The following is a 19,339-nucleotide window of genomic DNA, read 5'->3' as shown; positions in this document are numbered from 1 at the left end:
GGGCTCTTTTTCGACTTTTTGGGAGTTTTATAAAATATCTGGGACCAACAAATCTATCAATTAACTATAACTTCGAACCCCGCTTATAAATAGGTAGAGAGATAGGTATTTTCATAAGCTTTCAAACCTATATTTCGTAAGTGGAACCGGGTCTTGAACCCGAATTTCTGGGTCAAAGATCTAGGCTCCTGAGTCCGTCCAAAAAAAAAACTTTCCTGGAATCAGGGAAAGGTAAGACTGGCATTAATTTGTTTGACCACCATAATCGGACCTTTTTTGATTTTTTGGGAGTTTTATAAAAAATCCGGGTTCAAAAAAAATCTATAACTTCCGAACAGCTACCCTATCACTTGTTGGATAGGTACTTTTATGAGCTTTCCAACGATACCTATGCTGTCTACATTGGGTAAGTGGATGTCTAGTCGGGGTCTTGAATCCGAACTTTCGGGTCAAAAATCTGGGGTCCCGGGTCCGTCCCAAAAAAAAAAAGAAAATACTTCCCGGAATCCAGGAAAGGTAAGACTAGCATCAATTTGGTTGACCCCCATAATGGGCCCTTATCGACTTTTTGGAGGTTTTATAAAAAACCCGGGTCCAAAATAATCGATAATATGTCTATAACTTCCAAACCGCTTATTACTTACCCAATCATGTCACCACTTGTTTGATAGGTATATTGTCTATATCGAGTAAATGGATCCGGGTCCTTAACCCAAACTTTCTTTCGGGTCAAAAATCTGAGGCCCCGGGTCCGTTCCCCTAAGAAAAAATACTTTCCCGGAATCAGGGTAAAAATACCTACCTCTGGAAAAAAAACGAAGAGTTTTTACTAAACTAGAGTAAAGCCGATATTCCACTAGGAATGCACGACCGCAGTTATGCCTCCACTGTACGATCCATTCTCTCATGCAATTTTGTTACTCTCAAACCACTGTGTGTGCATTCGAGAGATGGACGATACACAACACATCTATTTAACGAAAACAAAAAGCTCGCGAGTATCTTGAAGATACAATGCCAATAGCGGCAACAACAACAACAACAAATGCTATTGAAAATACATAGCCAGCGATCCAACAGATTGCAAAGTGTACAGAAACCCAAAACAGCAGCAGCAGCGGCACCAGCACCAGCACCACAAACAAGGAACGGCAACAAATACGACGACGAAAATAAAGAAAAAAAAAACTAAAGCGAATGGAATGAATCTCTGATGGAATTTTTCTGTACTAAGCTGGAGCTATAATATGTGCTGCTGCCGCTTCTTGTTCTGCCCGATGGCGGCGGACTAGCCAGCCAAGCTAACTTGTTATGAGCATGGTTGGTTGGTGCTATGCCCAGCCGATGATGATGATGGCGATGTTGCTGCTGCTTCGCTGGTTTGGCTTTGACTGTGAATGTGTGGCTAGCTCTCGCTATGCCCGAGCCTCCTCTGGCTAAGTGGCTGGCTGGCTGACTGACTGGTTGCTTGTTTTGTTTGCTTGCTTGTCTGCCTGCATGCCTGCCCAAGTTGTATTGAGTTGAGGAAAACCCGAATGGTGTGTGGACACCAGAGTTTAGTTTAGTTTACGGTGCTGAGCGAAGCGGTTGAATTTTGATTTGGGAAAGAAGAATTCGTTGAAATCGTTGTTCACACAATTTGTTTTGCTGTCTCTCTTTTTGATTTGATAAAAAATGTTGAAGAATTACAAAATTGTGTGAACCTAAAACAAAATCGAAAAAAAGAAGCAAAAATATTCAACAGATAATAGTTTTTTTTTCGAAAACGGAATAATTAAAACAAAACGGTTAACAAAAAATAAAGTGGAGACAACGCAACGGGTTTTTACGAATTTTCCAAATAAAAAAGAAAAAAAAAATAAGAAAATATGCGAAACAAATGAGTTGAAAGAAAAATGCTTGACTAAACGAGAATTTTAACGTTGCATTTTTTTACTAAAAAAATAAAGGTGATTATTTTTTCAAGATTTTAAAAGGAGTTTACAATAATAACAACAATAAAAATATTTTATGAAATTAAAAAAATCTATTTGTGCCCTTTTTATTTAAAAGAAAAATTAAATAAATTTTGTAAATTTTTTTGCCATCTCTCCTCGATGATTTTTTTTTATAATTTTTGTGGGCAACAGCGCCAAAGAGTGAGTGAGAGAGAAAAAATAATAATTCCAATAACAACAAAAACAAAATATTGAAAAAAAAAACAAGATCAAGAAACAGAAACAGAAAAAAACAACAGCCAGCCAGCAACAACGAACGAACGAACGGCCAAACGACCGACCGAGAGTAACAAAATTTGTGCGACAACAACAAAATGCATGACATTCTTTGTTACAACAACAAAAATAGCAATAACAACAATGGCTTTGGCGACGTTTATAATACAGCACAACAAAAATTCCAGCACACACGAACACACAGATACTTAATAGCCAGCCAAGCACACACAGCTAAACCCAACGAACAAACGACGAAATATTCAACACAACATCAGGTTATTGCCGTAAATGAACGGACGGCAACAACAACACCACCAACAATAATAAAAAAACATAGAACCCCCTCTGGAGAAAAACCAAAGAAAAACACACGAAACAGAGAAAGGAAAATAAAATAAAAAATAAAACTATGAGAATGTGAAGAGGCCAATGAAACTCGAGTTCATAAAAATATCTGAACGATAAGCAACAACAATAATAAAAACAATACAAGAAAAGAAGAGGCCCAACAACTACAGCAGCAATAGAATCTGTTAGGTTGGCTCTCTCTATATTGTACTCCTCTCTTCTTATCTATCACACAATACTCCCCACACACACACACACACACTCATTCTGTGTACGTGTGTTTGTTGGGGATACGCGTGCTCTTGATGGTGATCTTTTAACATAAAAATTTCATGGCTCTGCACCACCATAACACCCACCACCCTCTTTGTCAACTGTCATCGTTTCCATTACCCATTTTTTTTCTCTCAGTGTCCAATCCGCTCAATAAGAATGAATTGTGAACAAATTTGTGAGGGAGAGAGAGAGAGAGCGAGAGAATTTTAAAAGCGTAGAAAAGTGATTTGTTTTTGGAAGTGAAAAAATCAATAAAAATATTTTAAATTAATAGAAATAAAAATAAATAAATAATAACAAATTGGCTCGTGTCGTTTGTAAATACCATTAAATTTCAGAAAAAGAATAAAAGTACTTTAAAAATAAAACAGTTAAATACCAATGTATTCAATAAAAGACATACATCAAATTTAAAAAATATATGTACTAATAGTCAAAAATAAAACCAAATAATGTAATAAAAATGAAATTGAATAAAATAATTATATATAAATAACAAATAAATAAATGACAAACCCCAAAATTAATAAATATTTTCCCAATAACAAAATATGTGTTGAATATTGAATTTAAAAAAACGACTAATTAATAAAAAAAATTAAAAAATGTATGAATAAATAATTTGAAAAATAGAAAGATAGATAAATAAATGAAATACATTAAAATATAATAAATTGTTAATGAATATGTGAATGGACAAAGAAGAATTAAATTAAGAAAAAAATACATTTGAAATAAAAATAATAATAAACATATGTACTAAACATAAACATCAATTTAATTAAAAATATTCCAAAATTTGATTTATTAACAAATAACAAAAAAAAAAAAAAAATAGTAATAAATAAAAAATGAAAATAATTATAAAAAATAAGAAAATGGAGAAATAAAAAAAGAATTGCTTAAACTAATAAATAAAAAAAAAGTAAATAAATAAATGAACATGAATAAGGAATTAAAATAAGTAAAAAATCAATAAATTACAACATGTTGTAAAATACACGAATAAAATAATAAATTAATGAAAATATATGAAAATAAATACTTCTAAAATAAAACAATAAAATATATATTTTTTAAATAGAAATATAAATTAAACTAAGTAATAAACAATAATAAATAGATCAACAAATAAATTAATAGCAATAAATAGAAGATTGAAACATAAAATTAATATACGAATAAAATTATAAATAAATATTTGTAAAATACAAAATTAGGTATTTTTCTTTATATCAAATAATAATTAATAAATTAACAATCCTAAATTAATCAATAAATTAAAAAATAAACTTAAAAAAAAATAAATATATAAAATTAAATACATAAAAAATAATTTAGTGAATAAAGCAAAAATAAATGAATGAATAAATAAAAAAAGCAAATAAATTAATAAAAACAAACAATTCGGAATATCAAAATTGCAATTTCTTAGCACAGTTTTAGTGGTCCAAGTACATTTAATTGATATAAATTATTTTGTTTTTTTTTTAGAAAAAAAAAGAAAAATCCGGAATAAATGTCGGCCAGGTACCTGAAACCTAAAAACAGTTAATACAAGTAATAAAAAATTAAAAATATTAAATTAAATATTAAAATAATGAAATATTAATTAAAATCGCCAGACTGTTTCCTTTTCTTTTTTGAAATAAAAATATTACAAATAAAATGCTGAATAAAATAAACAAAAATTTATGAAAAAATATATTTTCCTGACTGCTTATTCTATTTTGTAATTAAACTCAAAAACTGAGAGTAAATCATAAAAATAACAAAATTTAAAAAAATCCCGGATTTTGGTTCTGTTCTGAAATCCAATGTTTTGAAAATTTAAAGTTATACAGGGTGAGATAAAAAAAGTCAAACGCCATAATTTTACATTTTTTTTAAATTGTATTGAATGAATACAGAAATGTCGGAAATAGCATCAAATTTTAGAATATGTCTAGATTTGTTCGAATTGGTCGCCTTTGGCACGAATTATGTACTTCAAATGACCACGCTGCCCGAATGTTGCTCTGCGGTATTTTAGCCCATTCCCGGCGAAGCGCTTGCTTGAGATGATCGACACTTTGGTATTTTTAAGTGCCAACCTTGCTTTCCAAAATACTCCAGACACAATAGTCCAACGGATTGATATCCAGAGATTTTGGTGGACATTGTGCGCTGAAATTGAAGCGAGGAACCTCATTTTTAACCATTATTGGGTGGCGCGTGCTGAGTGCGATGGTGCTGAGTCCTTTTGAAGTGTCCAAGGTCTGCGGCTAAAATGTTTGCGTGCCCAAGGCTTTAATACACCCTCCAGAATATTTTCGCGATAATATTCGGCATTTATTCTGATGCCACGATCGACTTATACGAGCGATGAGCGACCATTGGGTGTTATGGCGGCCCACACAATCACCATGTCCGGCGCTTGAGTTCTGGTGGCCAACCGAAGGTGAACGTTTTCAGCTGACCTATTTGGCAAGTAAACACAAGCGGATCATTTTGTTTGTTTACAAACTCCTGGACAACGAATGTTTTCTCATCGGAGAAAACCAAATTCGGCAGTTTACCACTTTCGGCCAAGCGAAGCAACTCTAGCCCTTTTGAGTCTATTTTCTTTTTGTTGCGGTGCAAGTTATTTATTAGTCATTTTTGTAGGGCGGACTTGGGCTAACCGTACTGGATCTTTCTAATCGGCAGTCTTTTAAATAGATAATAACATGACTCGAAATTCTTCATTTTTAGACTTGGCTTGAACATTTTCGATCCCGGGGGAACGTAGTCTCGTCAATTTTAGGAATTGCGCTTCTTCGAAAGCATCTGGCAGAGGAAGCGATGGCCCATTAATTTAAAAGTAGGCCCCCAAAAACGGTATTATTTCAGTATTTTGAATCGTACCGCCACAGCTAAGTAGAGTGCTTCTTTGCAAAGATAACTTTGGGACCTACATGGCCAGTAAAGCTCCCCGATGGCGATATCTTTTGATAGAAAGTGTTTTTAATGTTTCGGAAGCATATTCAAACACAATCTGATTTTCAGAAAATAGCAAAAATAAATTCATTCTTTGACATAAATCTCTCCGATATTAGGTGTTTAAAGTTTGTAGCCGGATTTTCCAGACGAAGTTTTTGTACTTTGATATTTTGAAATCTTATTCTCTCCATATGTTGAGACGCTAGTCCCCAATTATTGCTGTTTTCAAGCCCTAGCTACATTTTCCTACTGAATGGACTGTATTTTTATACCCTCCACCATAGTCTGGAGGGTATATTAAGTTGTCATTCCATTTGTAACACCTCGAAATATACATTTTATACCCCACAAAGTATATATATTCTTGATCAGCATAAAATTCTATGTCGATTTAACGAAGTTTGTCTGTGGAAATCACTCCAGCTTCCGAACGAATTGAAGTAGTTTGATAAAATTTTACTCAAATGTATGTTATGTCTGCAGGACTCTTGGCATTGAAAATAGACCATGTAGGACCACGTTTTGGTATAGCCCCCATACAACGGTACCTCCCTATATTCGGTATTTTGATGATTTTAGCGACATTATTCACTTGAATTGTTTCAAATTTGGTATTTGAAGTTCGTAATGGATACTACAGCCCAAGACAGAAAATTGCCTGTGCAGGTCCACGTCTTCGTAGAACCCCCATATAACGGTACCTTCCAATATTCGGTATTTTGATGATTTTAGAGTCATTATTCATCGTTCGTAATGGGAACTACAGTCTGTGACAGAAAATTGCCTATGCAGGTCCAGGTCTCCGTATAGAACCCATATATCAGTACCTCCTTAGATTCGGTATTTTGAAGATTTTAGGTACAATACTCACCGAAATTGTTTGAGGTGTCCTATTTGATGTTCGTAATGGAAGCTACAGCCTGTGACAGAAAATTGTCTTTGCAGGTCCAGATCTTCGTATAGCTCCTATAAAACGGTACCTCCCTATTTTGATGATTTTGGCTACATTATTCACCGTTTATTTCAAGTTTCGAATTTAAATATGGTAATGACTTGTCCCAAACAATACCTATGTAGGTGCACTTCGTACATGCCCTAATATAACGGCTTTATTCGGTATTTTTAAAATGTTAACAGAATTTTTGACGAATGTTATCTTTATCGAATATTTTCAAATTTCGTTCTAAATTGTTTTTCGTTTCGTTCTAAATTGTATAGGTTATTCAAAGTTCCGTTACTGTTTACCGTTTTTTTTTTGTAATTTAGCATGACCTGTAAAGACTTTCGTTGTTATAGAACAACATTCGAATATTCTCTACCTGTCTACTACATATTTCGTATTTTTAATTATTGGATATTAAATATCAATTACAACAAAATATTGCACCCCCCAAATTTCAATAAAACAAAACAAGACCCCATCGCCTTAACCTATTTCGAATAAACCACAAAAACTTATGATTTTAAAAATGTGTTAATTTTTAATGACATAAATTGAAAACTATTTCACTTTTTTTGTGTCTGCGATGCGTCACAAAACGAAATTATTTTGACGTAGGTCTTATGGCGAAATATGAAATGAAATAGTTTCATATGACGATGTGGAAAAATGACGATGACGGTGACGGTGTGGCGCGATGACGATGATGAAAACGTAACAGAAAACAAGTGCTGGCTGGCTAAGGTATCTTCTTTTTGTGCGGTGCTGGGTGTCCGTGATTTTTTCCACATTTCACTTATAAACAAAAAAAAAATGTATAAAAAAACTAGAATGTGAATATTTAAAGAAGAGAGAAAAAATAATAAAAAGCAAAAAATAAACAGAGTAAACAAAATATCACAACAAAATGCCAATTCAGCAAAAACAAAATTGAAAATATAATATATGTGTGTGTGTGTGGATTTGACAAAAAAGTGTTCAAAATTAATTTTTGCCATAATAAACAAATGAATTTGAAAAAATAAAATGTGACAGAAAATATGCTTAAATTAAACTTAAAAGAAATGAACAAAAACATAAATTAAGTAAAGATTTTGACTAAAAAGAAACAAAAAATTAATAAAAAAGAATTAAAAATAAAAAAACTTAAAAATAAAAAAAACTTAAAATTAAAAATGAATTTAAATTTTTTTTAATAACTTAACAAATTTTATAAAAAAATAATTTGTTTTTCATTTGTTTTATTTTTTTCCAGTGTGCGTAATTTGTTTGAATTTTTATAAACAAATCAAAAGAAATTTTGTAAACGAAATATAACTAAAAAAAACAAAAATAAATAAAAATACAATTAACAACCACAACAACAATAACGAATAAAAAAAATACTGTAAACGCTTTGGAATTTTTCAATTCACTCAACATCGTCCCCACCTCAGCGCAACGTGCTTTACATCGACGACAAGCCCCATATCAGCAACAACAACAAAAACGACAACAAAATATCAAAACCTCGATTTGTGGATATCATCAACGCCAGCCTTTATTTTTGTTGTCTTCGATTCAAAACAAAATTGTTTATTATTATTATTTTTTTTTAATTCGGGGATTATGTTCGTTTCGACAACACCAAAATGTTTGTATAGATCGATGCAAACTAGTGCTGCATTCGGCACTGTCTAAGGTGAGTGCGATTTCGATTTGTTTCATTATTTTCAATTAAATATTTCATTAGTTTAGTATTTTTCGCCACCTCTGCTAAATGGAGTCTTGTTAAGCCTATCTTCGGAAGCCAAATATCTCTCTGAACTGTTCTCGACCAACAACTAATTTGGAAGAGGAAAATCGAGGAACGTGCGAAGAGGGGCTTAATCGAACCCTATTCATACAAGGACTGTATATGGAAGAACTGGGGGCTACATCCACATATAATCAAATGGATATAAGAGTCAGCTAGCAAATGTACGCTTCTTTATACAATTTTGGTTCACATTTCCAAAGCCACCTCCATTTCTCTATCTCAGATACCAACAGAGACCTTTATATCGAATTTCGGGATTTCAGCTTCATCCCTTCACCCAATGCCCAATTTGGTACCACTTAGTACTTTTCGAACAAGTATAGTATACATTTGCAAAACAATCTCCATATCTTAAATACAAACACCAACAGTGACATCTATATGTAATTTGAGGACTTCAACTCTACCCCTTAACTAAATGCCCAATTAAGTACAACTTAGTACTTTCCGAACCATTTTCGGACCCATTTCTAACACCACCTCAATAACTCAATTCCAGATACCAATAGAGACCTAAATATCAAATTTAAGGGTTCCAGTCCTATCCCTTAACCTAATACCAAATTTTAGTAATTTTTGTACAAATGTAGGAAGTATTTCCGAAACAACCTCCATATCTCAGTTCAAGACACCTACAGTAATCTTAATATCAAATTTCAGAATTTTATTTCCATCCTTCCAACCAACCCAAAATTTAGTACCACTTTGTACTTTTCATACAATTTTAGTACACCATTCCAAAATCAACTCCATATCTCAATTCCAGATACCAACTGTGACATTTATATTAAATTTCATGATTTCAGCTCTATTCCTTCACCCAATACTAAATTTAGTACCATTTAGTACTTTTCGTTAAATTATAGTACATATTGCCAAAGTCGCGTCCATATCTTATTTCTAAATACCAAGAGAGACCTAAATATCAAATTTAAGGATTCCAGGTCTATTATATTATTCAACACCAAAGTTAGTAATTTTCGTACAAATCTAGGACGTATTTTCAAAATACATAAACTTCAATAATCAGTAATCTAAATATTAATTTTCAAAATGTTATCTCTATCCCTTCACCCAGTTCCAAATATAGTACCATTAACTATTTTCATAAAAATATAGGACGCATTTCTGAGCCCACCTCCGTATCGCATTCCCAGACACCAACTGTAAGATCAATAGCAAATTTCAGGATTCCAGCCCTATTCCTTCACCCAATAGCAAATTTAGTACCATTTACAAGTTTTCGTACAATTATAGGACATTTTCCCAAATCCAACTCCTAATCTCAAACTCAGATAGCGGCAGTTATCTAAATATCAAATTTCAGAATTTTGTATCGATCCTTTCAACCAACCTCAAATTCTGTACCATTTAGTACTTTTCGTACAAATACAGGGTAAGATATTAAAAACTGCAACAAAGTCAAACGCCATAATTTTTACATTTTTTAAAAATTTTATTGAATGAATGCAAAAAATGTCGGAGCTAGCATCAAATTTTACAAAAAGTTTAGATTTTTCGAATTGGTCACCTTTGGCACGAATTATGGCCTTCAAACGGTCAATGAAACATTCACACGCTGCCCGAATGCTGCACTGCGGTTTTTTGACCCATTCCCGACGACACTTTGGTATTTTTTAGTGCCAACCTTGCTTTTCAAAATACTCCAGACACAGTAGTCCAACGGATTGGTATCCGGAGATTTTGGTGTCCATTGTGCGCTGGAAATAAAGCGAGGAACCTCATTTTGTAATGCATTCTTGGGTGGCGCGTGCTGAGTGCGTTGGTGCTGAGTCCTGTTGGAATGTCCAAGGTCTGCGGCCAAAATGTTTTCGTGCCCAAGGCTTTAATACACCCTCCAGAATATTTTCGCGATAATTTTCGGCATTTATTCTGATTCGATCGATTAATACGAGCGGAGAGCGACCATCGGCTTTTATGGCGGTCCACACCATCACCATGGCCCGCGCTTGAGTTCTAGTGGCCGACCGAAGGTGCACATTTACAGCTGACCTCTTTGGCAAGTAAACACGATCATTTTGTTTGTTTACAAACTGCTGGACAAGGAATGTTTGCTCTCTCATCGGAGAAAACAAAATTCGGCAGCTTACCACTTTCGGCCAAGCGAAGCAACTCTTTAGCTCTATTGAGTCTATTTTCTTTCTGTTGCGGTGTAATTTCTTGCACTGTTTGGAATTTCAATGGCTTTACCCCGAGCTCATTTTTCAATATTTCCCGAATGGACTATTGCGATATGTTTAGCTCACGAGCCATTTTTCAGCCACTGCGACGAGGGTCTCCATCAAGAGCCGCTTCTTTAATTTTCGAACAATTTCTGCAGATGTTGCTGTTTTCTTCCGTCCAACTCCTTGACGTCGGGCTTCGCCACCAGTATCACGGTAACGAGCGATGGTACGAGACACAAAAGATTTATTCACATTTAAATGGTGGAGTGCTCTAACGATAGCCACTTGTGGTTTTCCAGCCAAATATAAAGAAATCACACTATCACGCTTGAATTCCATCAGGAAGAGCTTGTAATCAATATAATTAGCTGCCACTGGCATAATATTAACAGCTGTCGGACGAGTGGCTTAGAAATGACAGCAGTCTGAAGTTGGTTGCAGTTTTTTCATCTCACCCTGTATTTACAACTATTCGTACAATTATAGTACTCATTCTCCATCTCCAAAAACAATAGGGTTCTATTCTGACCCTAAGCCCATCTCAATGCAAAATTTCACGAGGATCGGACCGTACTTGCGACCTGTATTTTGATTGTTATTTATCATGGACAGACGGACAAACATACACACATAACTAGATCGACTCAGCTCGGAGCTTAACTCTCTAGTTTAGTAAAAACTCTTCAATTTTTTCGATTTTTTTAAATCCAAGATTCAGGGCTCCGATTTCTTCCCAGTGGTAGGTATTTTTACCCTTATTTCGGGAAACTATTTTTTTCTTGGGGGAACCCCGACCCGGGACCCCGGGTTCAAGTCCCGCACTGGACCACTTACCCGATGATATAGGCAATAAAATATGGTTGAATGTTATTGTCAAATTATCGTTGTTTTTTGGACTCGTATATCTTATATAACCACCAAAAAGTCGAAATAGGACCCATTATGGGGGACAACAAAATTGATGCAAAATTATTGCTGATACTCTTACCTTTCCAGAATGCTACAATTTGTGTTTATACCTTTCTGGGTCCAGAGATAATCCTTTTTGGGTATGTTCAGCAGGCTACGCGAAACTTAGTTTTCTAAATTTAATACTTTTTGTAAGTAGAGGGTTTTCGGCCGGGGCTTGAGATTTTCTCTTCTGGGTATGACCCACACCGGGCTTTTAACCCGGACTTTCGGGTCAAAATATGGGCTACCGGGTCCATCCTCCAAGAAAAAAATGGTTTCCCGGAATCAGGGTAAAAATACCTACCACTGGAAAATAGTTCGAAAAAATCGAAGAGCTTTTACCAAATTAGAATTAGAGTTAATTGAAGAACTATAAAGTAATCCACGTGGAAAAAAAAATATTTTTTTTAATCCAAGATTCTAGGCTCTAGTGGTCTTTAAAAATATTATTTGAAAATGTCTCAAATATTGGTAGAATGTTCTTAGATAAAATATGTCTAACAAATTTTAAATATTGCATAAATGTCTCAATATTCTAGCTCCCATTGATTAATAACTCCCTTCCAAAAAAATACTCATTTCCCATCAACAAAAACCATGCGCAAATTCTTGGAAATTACCATCGCGTCCAAATTCAAACATTAGCCATAGGAAAAACCACATTCCGCGCAAAGAATTTATTTATTTGACCGTTTTTGGTACCGAAGAAAAAAAAGACAACAACAACACCACAAAAACTAATAACAAATGACACGCCATAACTATTTATTGAAGTTTGACGTTTTTTGCCGACAAAAAGCCAAACAAAAACTAGACACACACACACTCGCGTACAACATGCCTTTACACATTTATAAAATAATTATTGTTTATTTGGCCACAATAGTTTAGGCCCCATTCAGTTCTAACACTTTGACTTGAAAACAACTACAACAACAAAAAATGTGGCATATTTTTACGTTTATTTTGCACCTTCTCTAATCTTTTGTAGACCATTTCGCATATTTTTCAATATTTTTTTATTTTTTTTCTTTTGACTTGAGCTTCGAACCAAGTTATGCTGGCCAACAGCACTCAGCTCTCTCAAGAAGTGTGGACTAGTCAACATTATTATTTTTTTTTGCATTTTTTTCCAAGTTATTTCTTTTTTATGTTGGACTTTTTTCTTCTCCCACTTCTGCTTCTTCTTTATCTTTTTGTTCGCTTCGCATTTTAGTTCGCACGTTTATTTGAGATGCATAACGTGTCGTTGATTTTTATTAAAAGCAAACATTCACATTTCATGTTAGCTATGTGTGGCGTTGTGAATACATGTATGTATGTATGTGCATATGTATGTAATGGGGCTGTCAGCAGCCATCCCAGCCAGTCTTGGAATATATCTATCTGACAATATCTGGCATTTTGTTGCATAGAAATAACTCGCATTTTTTTATTTATTTTTTTTTTAATTTTTTTTTGGTATGCCACCACCATAGTTTAGCCATTAAAATTTATTAAAAAAAATAAAAAAAGTAAAAAATAAACAAATAGCTGTATTTTTTAAATTCTTCGTTAAATTGTATTTTGGATTTCTGGCTAACAAGTTTCATTGTGGGTTATCATAGCATTATTATTAATTTTTTTTCTTCAATTTTTATTCATCGGACAAGGTGTGTACTAAAAGTACTAAATTTCGTACCTTTTGGTATTTTTCTGATCGGATATAGCTACAATCTTGACATTAGCTTTAAAAAATTAATTAATTAATTATAAAAACCAGTAAAGAAAGTCTTAGTCCGCCCGCCCGACTTTTTGATACCCTATACCACTTTGCTAATTTAGTAGAGCTCCACATAACAATTAAAAGTTTTTATGGGAGAATTCAATCATACACGCTATGATTATAATTTAAAGTTCAAAGGACTAAATATGCCGAAGCATTTGTATCTTTAAATTCGGACTTGTATTGCCCATTTGGTGCACAATTTTTTTGAAATCAGATAAAGATATATATGGGGGCTATATCTAAATCTAAACCGATCTTGATAAAATTTCGGAAATATATATTGCGTTGTTCTATGCGAACATGTTTGAGCCTCAAAATGTTCTATGCGAACATGTTTGAGCCTCAAAATGTTCTATGCGAACATGTTTGAGCCTCAAAATGTTCTATGCGAACATGTTTGAGCCTCAAACTTGTCTATGCGAACATGTTAGATCCTCAAACTGTTCTATGCGAACATGTTTGAGCCTCAAAATGTTTTATGCGAACATGTTTGAACCTCATGTTTGATCCTCAAACTGTTCTATGCGAACATGTTTGAGCCTCAAAATGTTCTATGCGAACATGTTTGAGCCTCAACTGTTCTATGCGAACATGTTCGAGCCTTAAACTCTTCTATGCGAACATGTTTGAGCCTCAAACTGTTCTATGCAGACATGTTTGAGCCACAAATTTTTCTATGCGAAAATGTTTGAGCCTCAAACTGTTCTATGCAAACATGTTTGAGCCTCAAACTGTTCTATGCAAACATGTTTGATCCTCAAACTGTTCTATGCAAACATGTTTGAGCCTCAAACTGTTCTATGCAAACATGTTTGATCCTCAAACTGTCCTATGCGAACATGTTTGAGCCTCAAACTGTTCTATGAAAACATGTTTGATCCTCAAACTGTCCTATGCGAACATGTTTGAGCCTCAAACTGTCCTATGCGAACATGTTTGAGCCTCAAACTGTCCTATGCGAACATGTTTGAGCCTCAAACTGTCCTATGCGAACATGTTTGAGCCTCAAACTGTCCTATGCGAACATGTTTGAGCCTCAAACTGTCCTATGGGAACATGTTTGAGCCTCAAACAGTTCTATACGAACATGGGCAAATATTAGACGTTTGGTGCACAATAAAAGGTAAATCGGACGAAGTTATATATGGGAGATATATTCAAATCCGAACCGATCTCGATAAAATTTAGCAAAGGTATTTCTGAGCTGTATTTGATATATTTCCCCAAATATTGTTGTTACAGCGAACATGTTTGAGCCTCAAACTGTTCTATGCGAACATGTTTGAACCTCATACTTTTCTATGCGAACATGTTTGAGCCTCATGTTTGAGCCTCAAACTGTTCTATGCGAACATGTTTGAGCCTCAAAATGTTCTATGCGAACATGTTTGAACCTCATACTTTTCTATGCGAACATGTTAGAGCCTCATATTTGAGCCTCAAACTGTTCTATGCGAACAGTTTTGAGCGTCATATTTGAGCCTCAAACTGTTCTATGCGAACATGTTAGAGCCTCATATTTGAGCCTCAAACTGTCCTATGCGAACATGTTTGAGCCTCAAACTGTCCTATGCGAACATGTTTGAGCCTCAAACTGTCCTATGGGAACATGTTTGAGCCTCAAACAGTTCTATACGAACATGGGCAAATATTAGACGTTTGGTGCACAATAAAAGGTAAATCGGACGAAGTTATATATGGGAGATATATTCAAATCCGAACCGATCTCGATAAAATTTAGCAAAGGTATTTCTGAGCTGTATTTGATATATTTCCCCAAATATTGTTGTTACAGCGAACATGTTTGAGCCTCAAACTGTTCTATGCGAACATGTTTGAACCTCATACTTTTCTATGCGAACATGTTTGAGCCTCAAACTGTTCTATGCGAACATGTTTGAGCCTCAAACTGTTCTATGCGAACATGTTTGAGCCTCAAACTGTTCTATGCGAACATGTTTGAGCCTCAAAATGTTCTATGCGAACATGTTTGAACCTCATACTTTTCTTTGCGAACATGTTAGAGCCTCATATTTGAGCCTCAAACTGTTCTATGCGAACATGTTTGAGCCTCATATTTGAGCCTCAAACTGTTCTATGCGAACATGTTAGAGCCTCATATTTGAGCTTCAAACTGTTCTATGCGAACATGTTTGAGCCTCAAACTGTTCTATGCGAACATGTTTGAATCCTATGTTTGAGTCTTAAACCGTTCTATGCGAACATGTTTGAGCCTCAAACCGTTCTATGCGAACATGTTTGAGCCTCAAACCGTTCTATGCGAACATGTTTGAACCTCATGTTTGAGCCTCAAACTTGTCTATACGGACATGTTTGAGCCTCAAACTTGTCTATACGAACATGTTTTAACCTCAAACTTGTCTATACGAACATGTTTGAGCCTCAAACTTGCCTATGCGACCATGTTTGAGCCTCAAACTTGTCTATGCGAACATGTTTAAGCCTCAAACTGTTCTCTGCGAACATGTTTGGGCGTCAAACTGTTCTCTGCGAACATGTTTGAGCCTCAAACTGTTCTTTGCGAACATGTTTGGGCCTCAAACTGTTCTCTGCGAACATGTTTGGGCCTCAAACTGTTCTCTGCGAACATGTTTGAGCCTCAACGAGCGGAGAGCGACCATCGGCTGTTGTCAGGGGCTTGAGTTCTGGTGGCCAACCGAAGGTGCACATTTTCATCAGACCTCTTTGGCAAGTAAACACGATCATTTCGTTTTTTTACAAACTGCTGGACAACGAATGTTTTCTCATCGTAGAAAACCAAATTCGGCAGTTACCCACATTAGCCTAAGCGAAGCAGCTCTTTTAAATATATTTTCTTTCTGTTGCGGTGTAAGGAGCTGGTTGTGGATATGCGTACCACAATTGTATTAAATGTTACTAAATTAGGTAAGATACGAAATGGAGAATATTGGCCTACTACTTTGGAAATTCCCACAGAATGAACCACATAAAATTGGGTTTATCATTAAAAAATAAATAAATAAAAAATATTTTTTTTTTACTTTTATTTATTTTTTTTTTTTTTCTAAAACACAAAGTTAATTTTTTTTTGAGGACCAAAAAAGGCGATTTTTTTTTTAATTTTTTTTTTTGATGTCCAACAATTTTGTAAAAATCCTTTTCAAATATATGATTAACAATCGTGATTTTTTTAATAACTTTTTTTACTTCTATTTTAAAAGTATTATTTTATATTCCTTTTATATATTCTGTTCTTCAATAAAACCTCCCAAACAATTTCCCCCCACATTCTTCATAACCAATTACAACAAAACTATGTCAATTCCATTGACGATTTATTTAAATTGCCAACAGCAACAACAACAATTTATGTAACCCAATTTCCACTGACCACAATTACAACAACGACGACAACCACGACAATCAACGTGAAAGCATTTAAATATCGAATGGAAGTGGAAAAAAAGTATTGAACAAAAAAAAAAAAAAAAAAAAAACAAATTCTTTACATTTTAAATTGAAATGATTAAAGACATTTATTTGTCAGCTTATGGCACGTTTTGACGTCTTGGCGTTCTGGTGGTGGTGGCGGCAAAAAAAAAAAAAAATAAAATGTAATGTGTGAAGTACAGCGATGGCAATGAAGGTCATGGCATACTCTGTCTTACACTTGTGAAGGGATTAATGGGAAGATGGCTTCAAGGGGCTTAGATTTCTTAAGTAGGATATTTTATAGTCAGAACACTGGTAAAAAATGTTACAGACAGAAAAGCTCTTAAAGGCCTTCTATAGACATAAGCCATCATATTACCTTTGCAAGAGTTTCCGAAGCTTCTTCTAGGGATAAAACGTCTTCTTTGAATAATACCTTTTAAATTCTAATTTAAAAAAAAAAAAAATATTTTCGGATCAAAATAGATATTATTGGGAATTGTTTGAGAACCATCTCCAAATGGGGAATATTTTTCAAATATTTCTCGAGGACCGATATTCGGTTTCTTTTTTTTTTCAAGAATATTTTTAAAATATCATTTACTTCGGATTTTTAGAAATATTTGTTCGAGGGCACAAATACAAAAAAAAAAAAAAAGATAAATAGTATCAGTTGGTTTTGTCGACAGATATATAGCTCCAACCTTAAGTTATGATTATTCTAAATGTTGTTGAACACTAAGTACCAGAAAGAGTACGCCGATATATCCCATTTACCGGATGCTTGTTTTGGATTTTATTATCTTTCAAAATTTTGACCCTTCGTGGGGGAGGTACCAGAAGGAGTGGATCGATATATCCCATCTTCACAGCAGATCTCGTGTTAGTAGAAATAATGGGATGGGTGAAATATGAAGAGAACCGGATGTTATTTCGGATTTAATAATCGTTTTTTTGACCCTTTATGGGGGAGGTACCAGAAGGAGTGGACCGATATATTCCAGACCTTGGGTTAATAAAACTAATGTAATGTGTGTAATTTGAAGACATTCGGGATCAATATCATATTTTATAAGAGTTATATAATTATTGAAAAGTTTGACCCTTTGTGGGGGGGGGAGATACTTGATGGAGTGAACCGATATTGTCCATTTTCGCACCTGATTCAAATATTAGGATTTGAAAAATTGGAGCAAAATCGGATTATCCTTCCTCTCCCTCTGCAGAAAAGTATTTTTTGAAAATTTCGAACTTTATTGAGGGAGGTATCAGAAGGAGGGGGATCGATGTTACCCATTTCCGAACTCGATCGAAGTTTGATAATAATATTACGATGTACCAAGTTTGGAGAAAATCGAATGTTCCCTTCGAGAGTTGATAGACAGACGGACGGGCATCGCTAGATCGACTCCTAATGTCCTGAAACGGATTTGTTTCGTAGATACCTAGGGTCTAAAATTGTTTTTCGATGAGACACGTTTTGGCCGTATCAAATGATACATACCCTCTCTAGCCATTTGGCTGAGGGTATAAAAATGAAATAACCGTAAATTTTTAAGAAAAAATTTCCTGGGATCTTAACCCAGTTAACGCAGATTTTCAATAACAATTTTTAAGTACCTGATCCAATTAAAATGAATTCTTAGAATATAAAATTACTCTAAATGTTTGATTTCAAATCACTTTTCACCACCAGTGTAACCTAGAATTACCTCCATGAATATCACATATACGAAATTGAGTGAAGGTCTTCTTCAAAGGTTGTGTGAATACACAACACCTGTCAATACGTGGGTCATATGACAAAATCGATGATATGCAAGAAATCGCCCCCTTCCCCTCCCCCCCCCCCCCCCCCCTCCACTGCCATTTGTCAATCATGGTGTACCTTCACTACACTCTAATTATAGGTCACATTGTTACCTAGGTATCAAGTGACCTCTCTTTCAATATTCTCGTATTTTCTTTAACCTCCCTTCAGGGGGGGTGTAAGGTGGGTGTAGTTTTATCGTTTTTTTATTGCAAACAATTTAAACGCTACAAATTAATCATCTCCCAAACGAATTTGTCATATCGCACCTTTTCTGTGTTAAGGCGATTGGTCGCGATGTGTCGATGGTCAATCGATGACAAATTGCGTTGACCACAAAATGTCAACTTTCGCCAAAGCTTTGGGGGGAATTAACGTGTGGTAATTACACGGTTGATTTATATAAATTACAAGGGTGTTTCGTTGCCAGTGGATTATTCTCAAGGGGATAAGCGACAATTTCTTGCTTGTTTTGCAATCAAAAGATTATCAGGGTTTGATTAAAAAAACCGAATGGAAGACCCCAGAGTAGTAAATCAAATTTGTTGGAAAATTGATTTTTGCATTGAGAATTGAAAATTTGAGAAAGGTATTTTTTATACCCTACACCACATAGTGGTAAGGGTATTATGTCTTTGTGCATTTGTTTGTAACATGGAGAAGGAAACGAG

General features: G+C 34.5%; 1 protein-coding gene across 1 annotated transcript in view; it reads left to right on the top strand.

The window, feature by feature from the left end:
• Nucleotides 1-1,371: 1,371 nt before the first annotated feature.
• Nucleotides 1,372-19,339, top strand: part of LOC101900814 (protein expanded) — a 113,613-nt gene continuing 95,645 nt past the window's right edge. Inside the window, exons 1-2 of the mRNA XM_059125626.1 lie at nt 1,372-1,949; nt 7,997-8,422. The gene's annotated coding sequence lies outside the window, so the exon portion shown is untranslated. The remainder of the gene's footprint in view (nt 1,950-7,996; nt 8,423-19,339) is intronic.

Source organism: Musca domestica, unplaced genomic scaffold (genome assembly GCF_030504385.1).
Source record: "Musca domestica strain aabys unplaced genomic scaffold, Musca_domestica.polishedcontigs.V.1.1 34, whole genome shotgun sequence".
Classification (NCBI taxonomy): domain Eukaryota; kingdom Metazoa; phylum Arthropoda; class Insecta; order Diptera; family Muscidae; genus Musca; species Musca domestica.
This window is presented reverse-complemented; position numbering and strand designations above follow the sequence as displayed.